This window comes from Saccoglossus kowalevskii, unplaced genomic scaffold (assembly GCF_978046115.1).
Source record: "Saccoglossus kowalevskii unplaced genomic scaffold, keSacKowa6.1 SCAFFOLD_446, whole genome shotgun sequence".
Lineage (NCBI taxonomy): Eukaryota > Metazoa > Hemichordata > Enteropneusta > Harrimaniidae > Saccoglossus > Saccoglossus kowalevskii.
In genome coordinates, this window is record NW_028188820.1 from 1 (window position 1) to 7,500 (window position 7,500).

Here is a 7,500-nt window from a genome sequence, read left to right on the forward strand (position 1 = left end):
CTCGTTCGTTATCGGAATCAACCTGACAAATCGCTCCACCAACTAAGAACGGCCATGCACCACCACCCACGAAATCAAGAAAGAGCTCTCAATCTGTCAATCCTCGCCGTGTCCGGGCCGGGTGAGTTTTCCCGTGTTGAGTCAAATTAAGCCGCAGGCTCCACTCCTGGTGGTGCCCTTCCGTCAATTCCTTTAAGTTTCAGCTTTGCAACCATACTTCCCCCGGAACCCAAAGACTTTGGTTTCCCGGAGGCTGCCCGCCGGGTCTAGAGAGTAACGCCGGCAGATCGCCAGTCGGCATCGTTTACGGTCGGAACTAGGACGGTATCTGATCGTCTTCGAACCTCCGACTTTCGTTCTTGATCAATGAAAACATTCTTGGCAAATGCTTTCGCAGTCGTCCGTCTTGCGACGATCCAAGAATTTCACCTCTAACGCCGCAATACGAATGCCCCCGTCAGTCCCTCTCGATCATTACCTCGCGTTCCTAAGACCAACGCAATGGGACCGAGGTCCTATTCCATTATTCCATGCTGGACTATCCAGGCGTGGCGGCCTGCTTTGAACACTCTAATTTCTTCAAAGTAAACGTTCCGGCCGCCCCCGACACTCAACCAAGAGCACCGGGAGAGGACCGGAGGAGAGTCCGGGACGGGCAGCGAAGACCCACTCGTACGGAGAACTTCCGCCCGCCCGCGGACCAAGATCCAACTACGAGCTTTTTAACTGCAGCAGCTTTAATATACGCTATTGGAGCTGGAATTACCGCGGCTGCTGGCACCAGACTTGCCCTCCAATGGATCCTCGCTAAAGGATTTGGACTGTGCTCATTCCGATTACGGGGCCTCCAAAGAGTCCCGTATCGTTATTTTTCGTCACTACCTCCCCGTGTCGGGAATGGGTAATTTGCGCGCCTGCTGCCTTCCTTGGATGTGGTAGCCGTTTCTCAGGCTCCCTCTCCGGAATCGAACCCTGATTCCCCGTTACCCGTTGCCACCACGGTAGGCGCATAACGTACCGTCGAAAGTTGATAGGGCAGACACTCGAAAGATTCGTCGCCGGCGCAGAGGCCGTGCGATCCGCCAAGTTATCCAGAGTTCGCCAGGAGGACCGGGCCCACCACCCGCGAAGGAGGCAGGACACCGGGTCGGTCTTGGTCCTAATAAAAGCACGCATCCCGCGAGGTCAGCGCCGAGGTAGGCATGTATTAGCTCTAGAATTGCCACAGTTATCCAAGTAAGGGGTAACGATCAAAGGAACCATAACTGATTTAATGAGCCATTCGCAGTTTCACCGTGTACCGAGGCTCGTACTTAGACATGCATGGCTTAATCTTTGAGACAAGCATATGACTACTGGCAGGATCAACCAGGTAGCTTCGGAAACCTGTTATTCGCAGGAGACCGACCCGCCAGCGGACGACCGGGCGGAGGTTTGCAGTTTCTTTGCCTACCGAGAGGCATCCGATTTTGTAAGAAGGCACGACCCCCTCTCTCAAGCTCGACGGAGCGACGTTAATAATAATTAAATTAATTAAGACGTCGTCCCAAGTGCGATGAGAGCGTGTGATAAAGAGACACACAGCGTAGGCTGTCGTCGAGAAGAGAAACGCCTGAGAAACGCCGAGACGAGTGCTGCTGCGGATTGGCACTGTTCGCCGGGGCGAGCTGGTGCGATGTCCGACTTTGAAAGTGGTAGGCGCGGGCAGTCGCGACAGCTTGGCAGCAGTCGTGGCCCGAGCCCAGGCAAAGTGGGAGAGAGTCCGCTGATCCTGACTTTTCAGACAAGCTCAGACAAGACCACTCTCTTATGTATGGTGCGTAATTGCTGGAAATCGCTGGGGGTTGAAAAAAGGGAAGGGCACCCCTAGCGCAAGTCAGCACCTCGTCCCAAGGACGCTGCGCCGAGTCCAGGAGAGTTGCAGGAGGACACGCTGATTTCTCTATCCAAGTGCCCTTCCATCCGCACCCTCCCTTATATATGGTGCGTAATTGCTGGAAATCGCTGGGGGTTGTAAAAAGGGAAGGGCACCCCCTCGCAGCGAGAGAAGGTGCCTCGTCCCAGGCAACTCGCGCCGAGTCCAGGAGAGTTGGCGCACGCCCCGCCGATTTGCGCTCTCCGAGTGCCCCTTCCTTCCGACACCCTCTCTTATATATGGTGCGTAAATGCTGGAAATCGCTGGGGGTAGAAAAAAGGGAAGGGAACCCCAGTTGTCACACCGAGAGATGGTGCCTCGTCCCAGGCAACTCGCGCCGAGTCCAGGAGAGTTGGCGCACGCCCCGCCGATTTGCGCTCTCCGAGTGCCCCTTCCTTCCGACACCCTCTCTTATATATGGTGCGTAAATGCTGGAAATCGCTGGGGGTAGAAAAAAGGGAAGGGAACCCCAGTTGTCACACCGAGAGATGGTGCCTCGTCCCAGGCAACTCGCGCCGAGTCCAGGAGAGTTGGCGCACGCCCCGCCGATTTGCGCTCTCCGAGTGCCCCTTCCTTCCGACACCCTCTCTTATATATGGTGCGTAAATGCTGGAAATCGCTGGGGGTAGAAAAAAGGGAAGGGCACCCCAGTTGTCACACCGAGAGATGGTGCCTCGTCCCAGGCAACTCGCGCCGAGTCCAGGAGAGTTGGCGCACGCCCCGCCGATTTGCGCTCTCCGAGTGCCCCTTCCTTCCGACACCCTCTCTTATATATGGTGCGTAAATGCTGGAAATCGCTGGGGGTAGAAAAAAGGGAAGGGCACCCCAGTTGTCACACCGAGAGATGGTGCCTCGTCCCAGGCAACTCGCGCCGAGTCCAGGAGAGTTGGCGCACGCCCCGCCGATTTGCGCTCTCCGAGTGCCCCTTCCTTCCGACACCCTCTCTTATATATGGTGCGTAAATGCTGGAAATCGCTGGGGTAGAAAAAAGGGAAGGGCACCCCAGTTGTCACACCGAGAGATGGTGCCTCGTCCCAGGCAACTCGCGCCGAGTCCAGGAGAGTTGGCGCACGCCCCGCCGATTTGCGCTCTCCGAGTGCCCCTTCCTTCCGACACCCTCTCTTATATATGGTGCGTAAATGCTGGAAATCGCTGGGGGTAGAAAAAAGGGAAGGGCACCCCAGTTGTCACACCGAGAGATGGTGCCTCGTCCCAGGCAACTCGCGCCGAGTCCAGGAGAGTTGGCGCACGCCCCGCCGATTTGCGCTCTCCGAGTGCCCCTTCCTTCCGACACCCTCTCTTATATATGGTGCGTAAATGCTGGAAATCGCTGGGGGTAGAAAAAAGGGAAGGGCACCCCAGTTGTCACACCGAGAGATGGTGCCTCGTCCCAGGCAACTCGCGCCGAGTCCAGGAGAGTTGGCGCACGCCCCGCCGATTTGCGCTCTCCGAGTGCCCCTTCCTTCCGACACCCTCTCTTATATATGGTGCGTAAATGCTGGAAATCGCTGGGGGTAGAAAAAAGGGAAGGGCACCCCAGTTGTCACACCGAGAGATGGTGCCTCGTCCCAGGCAACTCGCGCCGAGTCCAGGAGAGTTGGCGCACGCCCCGCCGATTTGCGCTCTCCGAGTGCCCCTTCCTTCCGACACCCTCTCTTATATATGGTGCGTAAATGCTGGAAATCGCTGGGGGTAGAAAAAAGGGAAGGGCACCCCAGTTGTCACACCGAGAGATGGTGCCTCGTCCCAGGCAACTCGCGCCGAGTCCAGGAGAGTTGGCGCACGCCCCGCCGATTTGCGCTCTCCGAGTGCCCCTTCCTTCCGACACCCTCTCTTATATATGGTGCGTAAATGCTGGAAATCGCTGGGGGTAGAAAAAAGGGAAGGGCACCCCAGTTGTCACACCGAGAGATGGTGCCTCGTCCCAGGCAACTCGCGCCGAGTCCAGGAGAGTTGGCGCACGCCCCGCCGATTTGCGCTCTCCGAGTGCCCCTTCCTTCCGACACCCTCTCTTATATATGGTGCGTAAATGCTGGAAATCGCTGGGGGTAGAAAAAAGGGAAGGGCACCCCAGTTGTCACACCGAGAGATGGTGCCTCGTCCCAGGCAACTCGCGCCGAGTCCAGGAGAGTTGGCGCACGCCCCGCCGATTTGCGCTCTCCGAGTGCCCCTTCCTTCCGACACCCTCTCTTATATATGGTGCGTAAATGCTGGAAATCGCTGGGGGTAGAAAAAAGGGAAGGGCACCCCAGTTGTCACACCGAGAGATGGTGCCTCGTCCCAGGCAACTCGCGCCGAGTCCAGGAGAGTTGGCGCACGCCCCGCCGATTTGCGCTCTCCGAGTGCCCCTTCCTTCCGACACCCTCTCTTATATATGGTGCGTAAATGCTGGAAATCGCTGGGGGTAGAAAAAAGGGAAGGGCACCCCAGTTGTCACACCGAGAGAAGGTGCCTCGTCCCAGGCAACTCGCGCCGAGTCCAGGAGAGTTGGCGCACGCCCCGCCGATTTGCGCTCTCCGAGTGCCCCTTCCTTCCGACACCCTCTCTTATATATGGTGCGTAAATGCTGGAAATCGCTGGGGGTAGAAAAAAGGGAAGGGCACCCCAGTTGTCACACCGAGAGATGGTGCCTCGTCCCAGGCAACTCGCGCCGAGTCCAGGAGAGTTGGCGCACGCCCCGCCGATTTGCGCTCTCCGAGTGCCCCTTCCTTCCGACACCCTCTCTTATATATGGTGCGTAAATGCTGGAAATCGCTGGGGGTAGAAAAAAGGGAAGGGCACCCCAGTTGTCACACCGAGAGATGGTGCCTCGTCCCAGGCAACTCGCGCCGAGTCCAGGAGAGTTGGCGCACGCCCCGCCGATTTGCGCTCTCCGAGTGCCCCTTCCTTCCGACACCCTCTCTTATATATGGTGCGTAAATGCTGGAAATCGCTGGGGGTAGAAAAAAGGGAAGGGCACCCCAGTTGTCACACCGAGAGATGGTGCCTCGTCCCAGGCAACTCGCGCCGAGTCCAGGAGAGTTGGCGCACGCCCCGCCGATTTGCGCTCTCCGAGTGCCCCTTCCTTCCGACACCCTCTCTTATATATGGTGCGTAAATGCTGGAAATCGCTGGGGGTAGAAAAAAGGGAAGGGCACCCCAGTTGTCACACCGAGAGATGGTGCCTCGTCCCAGGCAACTCGCGCCGAGTCCAGGAGAGTTGGCGCACGCCCCGCCGATTTGCGCTCTCGAGTGCCCCTTCCTTCCGACACCCTCTCTTATATATGGTGCGTAAATGCTGGAAATCGCTGGGGGTAGAAAAAAGGGAAGGGCACCCCAGTTGTCACACCGAGAGATGGTGCCTCGTCCCAGGCAACTCGCGCCGAGTCCAGGAGAGTTGGCGCACGCCCCGCCGATTTGCGCTCTCCGAGTGCCCCTTCCTTCCGACACCCTCTCTTATATATGGTGCGTAAATGCTGGAAATCGCTGGGGGTAGAAAAAAGGGAAGGGCACCCCAGTTGTCACACCGAGAGATGGTGCCTCGTCCCAGGCAACTCGCGCCGAGTCCAGGAGAGTTGGCGCACGCCCCGCCGATTTGCGCTCTCCGAGTGCCCCTTCCTTCCGACACCCTCTCTTATATATGGTGCGTAAATGCTGGAAATCGCTGGGGGTAGAAAAAAGGGAAGGGCACCCCAGTTGTCACACCGAGAGATGGTGCCTCGTCCCAGGCAACTCGCGCCGAGTCCAGGAGAGTTGGCGCACGCCCCGCCGATTTGCGCTCTCCGAGTGCCCCTTCCTTCCGACACCCTCTCTTATATATGGTGCGTAAATGCTGGAAATCGCTGGGGGTAGAAAAAAGGGAAGGGCACCCCAGTTGTCACACCGAGAGATGGTGCCTCGTCCCAGGCAACTCGCGCCGAGTCCAGGAGAGTTGGCGCACGCCCCGCCGATTTGCGCTCTCCGAGTGCCCCTTCCTTCCGACACCCTCTCTTATATATGGTGCGTAAATGCTGGAAATCGCTGGGGGTAGAAAAAAGGGAAGGGCACCCCAGTTGTCACACCGAGAGATGGTGCCTCGTCCCAGGCAACTCGCGCCGAGTCCAGGAGAGTTGGCGCACGCCCCGCCGATTTGCGCTCTCCGAGTGCCCCTTCCTTCCGACACCCTCTCTTATATATGGTGCGTAAATGCTGGAAATCGCTGGGGGTAGAAAAAAAGGGAAGGGCACCCCAGTTGTCACACCGAGAGATGGTGCCTCGTCCCAGGCAACTCGCGCCGAGTCCAGGAGAGTTGGCGCACGCCCCGCCGATTTGCGCTCTCCGAGTGCCCCTTCCTTCCGACACCCTCTCTTATATATGGTGCGTAAATGCTGGAAATCGCTGGGGGTAGAAAAAAGGGAAGGGCACCCCAGTTGTCACACCGAGAGAAGGTGCCTCGTCCCAGGCAACTCGCGCCGAGTCCAGGAGAGTTGGCGCACGCCCCGCCGATTTGCGCTCTCCGAGTGCCCCTTCCTTCCGACACCCTCTCTTATATATGGTGCGTAAATGCTGGAAATCGCTGGGGGTAGAAAAAAGGGAAGGGCACCCCAGTTGTCACACCGAGAGATGGTGCCTCGTCCCAGGCAACTCGCGCCGAGTCCAGGAGAGTTGGCGCACGCCCCGCCGATTTGCGCTCTCCGAGTGCCCCTTCCTTCCGACACCCTCTCTTATATATGGTGCGTAAATGCTGGAAATCGCTGGGGGTAGAAAAAAGGGAAGGGCACCCCAGTTGTCACACCGAGAGATGGTGCCTCGTCCCAGGCAACTCGCGCCGAGTCCAGGAGAGTTGGCGCACGCCCCGCCGATTTGCGCTCTCCGAGTGCCCCTTCCTTCCGACACCCTCTCTTATATATGGTGCGTAAATGCTGGAAATCGCTGGGGGTAGAAAAAAGGGAAGGGCACCCCAGTTGTCACACCGAGAGATGGTGCCTCGTCCCAGGCAACTCGCGCCGAGTCCAGGAGAGTTGGCGCACGCCCCGCCGATTTGCGCTCTCCGAGTGCCCCTTCCTTCCGACACCCTCTCTTATATATGGTGCGTAAATGCTGGAAATCGCTGGGGGTAGAAAAAAGGGAAGGGCACCCCAGTTGTCACACCGAGAGATGGTGCCTCGTCCCAGGCAACTCGCGCCGAGTCCAGGAGAGTTGGCGCACGCCCCGCCGATTTGCGCTCTCCGAGTGCCCCTTCCTTCCGACACCCTCTCTTATATATGGTGCGTAAATGCTGGAAATCGCTGGGGGTAGAAAAAAGGGAAGGGCACCCCAGTTGTCACACCGAGAGATGGTGCCTCGTCCCAGGCAACTCGCGCCGAGTCCAGGAGAGTTGGCGCACGCCCCGCCGATTTGCGCTCTCCGAGTGCCCCTTCCTTCCGACACCCTCTCTTATATATGGTGCGTAAATGCTGGAAATCGCTGGGGGTAGAAAAAAGGGAAGGGCACCCCAGTTGTCACACCGAGAGAAGGTGCCTCGTCCCAGGCAACTCGCGCCGAGTCCAGGAGAGTTGGCGCACGCCCCGCCGATTTGCGCTCTCCGAGTGCCCCTTCCTTCCGACACCCTCTCTTATATATGGTGC

At 58.2% G+C, this 7,500-nt stretch overlaps 1 pseudogene; it reads right to left on the reverse strand.

Annotated features, from left to right (window-relative positions):
• On the reverse strand, positions 1-1,375 carry LOC144350300 (small subunit ribosomal RNA; annotated as a pseudogene; the record flags this gene model as incomplete).
• Between the last annotated feature and the right edge of the window lie 6,125 nt (positions 1,376-7,500).